The 4,017-nt window shown below is 28.7% G+C and overlaps 1 pseudogene; it reads left to right on the forward strand.

Annotated features, from left to right (window-relative positions):
- Positions 1-2,581: 2,581 nt before the first annotated feature.
- On the forward strand, positions 2,582-3,445 carry LOC111811910 (indole-3-acetic acid-induced protein ARG7 pseudogene; annotated as a pseudogene).
- The last annotated feature ends 572 nt before the right edge of the window (positions 3,446-4,017 follow it).

Raw genomic sequence — 4,017 nt, forward strand, 5'->3', positions numbered from 1 at the left:
TAAGTCAAAGAGAATGAAGGGCTACAACATATTGTCCTGTTTGTGCTTTATCGGCTAGGGGAAGGTTTACACTCATTCCGGGGCCAGCGTGACTTCACAATCCTCTACAACCAATGCGTGACATCACAATCCACCTCCCTTCGAGACCCACTCATTCCTTTCTCCAATCGATGTAGGACTGCCATCAAATCCACCTCCTTTGGAGCCAGCGTCCTTATTGGCACATCATCTCGTGTCTACTCCTCTCGGGAAACAACGAGAAGGCTAGCACATCGTCCGGTGTCTGGCTCTGATACCATTTTTAACGGCTCAGATCCACCACTAGCAGATATTGTCCACTTTAGGCTTTTCCTTCCCGATTTCCATATCAATTAAAAAAATTAAAGAACTTATTAAACACAAAATTGAAAGTTTGATCTATCTGACACTATTTAAAGGTTTAAAATTTAAAGTTGAATTAAATATACATATATATATATATTTTAATTTAGAGTCTAATAAATTTACAATTTAAACTTATTTTTAATAGACTATATACATTTATTTGGATTTTCATTAATTTATTCTCAATAAATTTAAATGTAGTCTTTCAAAATTAATTTTCATCCAAATTAAGTAAATAATAATAATAATTTTTATGCAATTTGAATATAATAAAATGACTCATATAATATATATATATATATATATATATATAATAAAAATCGACAATAAATAACCCTAGGGACTAAATTTAAAATTTATGGAAAGAATGAAAATTAAAATTAAAAAATTAAACCAAATTTTTTTATTTTTTTATTTTAGCAATTTTTTTCAATACTTAATTAGTTAATTATATAGAAAAAATATATTTATTATTTTATTATTATATTTGCTTCATATTTTTTATCTGACTCAAATCCTCTAACTCCTTAGTTCTAGATTCATCTGTGACCATGCTTGGGGGGACCACATTTTGTTTGTTGAATTACTTATTTATCCTTCTTTCTAGTCATTTAATGCATATTTAACTTTGATGATAAATTGGATCCTTATATTTTACTTTATTTACATTTTGGCCCAAACATTTCCAAATATTACATTTCAATCTCCGTTAGCATTCCATTACGAAAATATATCAATAAAAATAAATTTAATTTTATTATTTTAATATTCTTTCCTTTATAATTTGATTTATAGTATATTTTATTTTATTGTCTATATTTAATTAGTTTATATTTTCCTTATTCGTAGATATCCTATTTATAAAGCTTATGAATATCAATGAGAACACTCCTTCCTCTGTCTTATAGACTAAATTAAAATCTTATATATAATATGGATTAAATAAAAAAAAAAAATATTAACATTAATTTTATTCTTAAATTTTTAAAAATGTCGAATAAGTTAAATTATAAAAAGTATTAAATAGGTTGTAAATTTAGTAATTCATTTGACATTTTTATAGCTCGAGATTTATATATATATATATATATATATATATATATATATATATATATATATATATATATATATATATATATATATAATCAAAGTATACAAACCATAATATTAATGTGGTTGAAAAAAAAGGTGAAAAATAAAAGAAAAAGATTTGGAATTAAATGCCTCGATTTGCGAACGAATTTTAGTGTAAGATATTGTGGTCCATTGGTAAAGTATTTTGCACAAAATTAAATAAAAATAATAATAATAAAGTAAAATTTTAAAAAATGATAAAACCATATATTTTAATTTTAGAAACTCATCCAATTTAGCTCAAATTTAACTTTTTTTTTAATAATAAATATTTATAAGATATCAAATATATTTTAATTAGTTAATTATGTTTAAGCCAACTATAATCCCGATATTTTCTTGAGACATGATCAAAATTATTCTCGTTTAGATGTGGCGTCGGTTTATTCATGTATCTCTTCTTTACTCGTACGTCCCAATTATCTTTATTAGCATGAGACTAAAAAATAAAAAAAAATCTGCCCCAAAATGTACTATAGGAGAATACGACTTGTTGTCAACTTCTCCCTACCCGAATAGTTATATCCTGCTAAGCTATTGTTGTTGTCTTTGCTTGCATGCTATGTAACACTGTTTTCAATTTTTCACTAAATCTTGCTTTCAAACTCTCTTTCGAAAACCTCTCTAACTCCGTTTTCTAAAATATTTTTCTTAAATCGGAGCTAGAGGCTCGAGCATACGTTGTCTGGCTGTAGGTGACGCACAAACGAATTGACTTAACTCACTTGTTGCTGAGAAGCGGCACAATCTCAAGTCCAATGCCAAGAAAAAGTTTATAATGTTGAATTAGTTACCGTTTTTAAAATTTATAGGTAAATATTGAATTAAGAAAATAAAAATAATAAAATATTGTAGATAATATTTAATTAAGAAAATAAAAAAGAGATTAGTAAACTAATTGCACGTTAAATCATTTTGTCTAATGAAGGCTACACCTCACATGGGCTTGGCAACAAGATTTTAAACATCCCAATCTCGTAATTATCTCCAACTTCATGCCCTTTTTCATTTCCGTCCCACTTCAAAATTCCCCCCTATATATATAGTGTTAAACCCAAATCCTCCAACAAACCTAAACAGACGCTCCATTTTCCCTCACTTTCCCGAGAAAATCAGACCTCTCCAAATCCGAGAAAATGTCCACCGGAATCGCTAAATCCAACAACATCCGCCGCATCGTCAGTATCCGCCAGATGCTGCAGCGGTGGCGGAGGAAAGCTCGCGTCACTGCCTCTTCTCGCTCCGCCGGTGATACTCCGTCGGATGTTCCGGCTGGCCATGTCGCCGTCTGCGTCGGAAGTAGTTGTAGACGGTTCGTTGTTCGAGCGACGTACTTGAACCATCCGATCTTCAAGAAGCTTCTCTTGCAAGCCGAAGAAGAGTACGGATTCGCGAACCAAGGTCCTCTTGCGATTCCTTGTGACGAGTCGGTTTTCGAAGAGGTTCTTCGGACCGTTTCCCGGTCCGAGTCTGGTCGGTTCTTGAATCTCCCGGATTTTTGCCGCCGCTGCCACGTCGACTCTCCGAGTAGTCTCCTCCGTGAATCTCGGCCGTTGCTTTTTGACTTCGCCGATAAATCAGTCTGCTAGATCAAAGGGGACTAACAGAAGATCGCAACTCGGGCTGGTGACTCGGCCGAGTTCAACTGGACTCACTGGACTAACTTTTTTATTTATTTATTTTTTCTTTTGAAATTTGATTTGAATGAAAAAGAGGGAATTATTATTTACAATATATTTGTTTTTTTTTTTTTTTATAAAAAAAAAATTGGATAAGCGAGATCAGTTAACTCGATCAAATCGGTCAACTCGATCGCTCGGGTATTGAGTCAGCTCGAGTCGAATGGGTCGGGTTCGGGATTACTCCTTGTATATGGGTTGCCCATTTCTCACTAATTTATATGAAAAAGTCAATAATTTTATTGTTATTTTGTATTGGTTACGAAATGAAATACATTTTTAATATTTTTATGTTAATTAGTTATAATTTAAAATTAAATTTAAATTGTTGGTATTTTTTTTTAATTTTAAATTGAAATTATAATTATTTTTCTATTTAATCTACATAAATAAAATTATTAATTGATCTTAATGTGTATGTAAATATTTATAACAATGTCAATGATATAGTTTGAAGAAAAATCAACTTAATTATTAATTTAAATAATTTTGTTAAATTTTTAATTATATTGATAATATTTATAAAAATTAAAAGTTCATATTTATATCTACATCGATATTTTTATAATTTAATAATTATTTAAAAAGTTAGATATTTGAATTTTGTATTATTATTATTTTTTTAAAGACAACTTTTATTATTTATTTATTTATTTATTTTTATTTTGATGAATTATCATCTCATTGGAAACCACTAACTCATTTTCTCTCTTTTTTTTAATTATTTCTTTCATTTCATAAATTAATTGTTCCTTTTTAGTTATATATATATATATATATATATATATATATATCTTATTTTTTATTTTTCTTAATATAA

This window comes from Cucurbita pepo, chromosome 15 (genome assembly GCF_057944985.1).
Source record: "Cucurbita pepo subsp. pepo isolate OVF chromosome 15, ASM5794498v1, whole genome shotgun sequence".
Taxonomy (NCBI): Eukaryota; Viridiplantae; Streptophyta; class Magnoliopsida; order Cucurbitales; family Cucurbitaceae; genus Cucurbita; species Cucurbita pepo.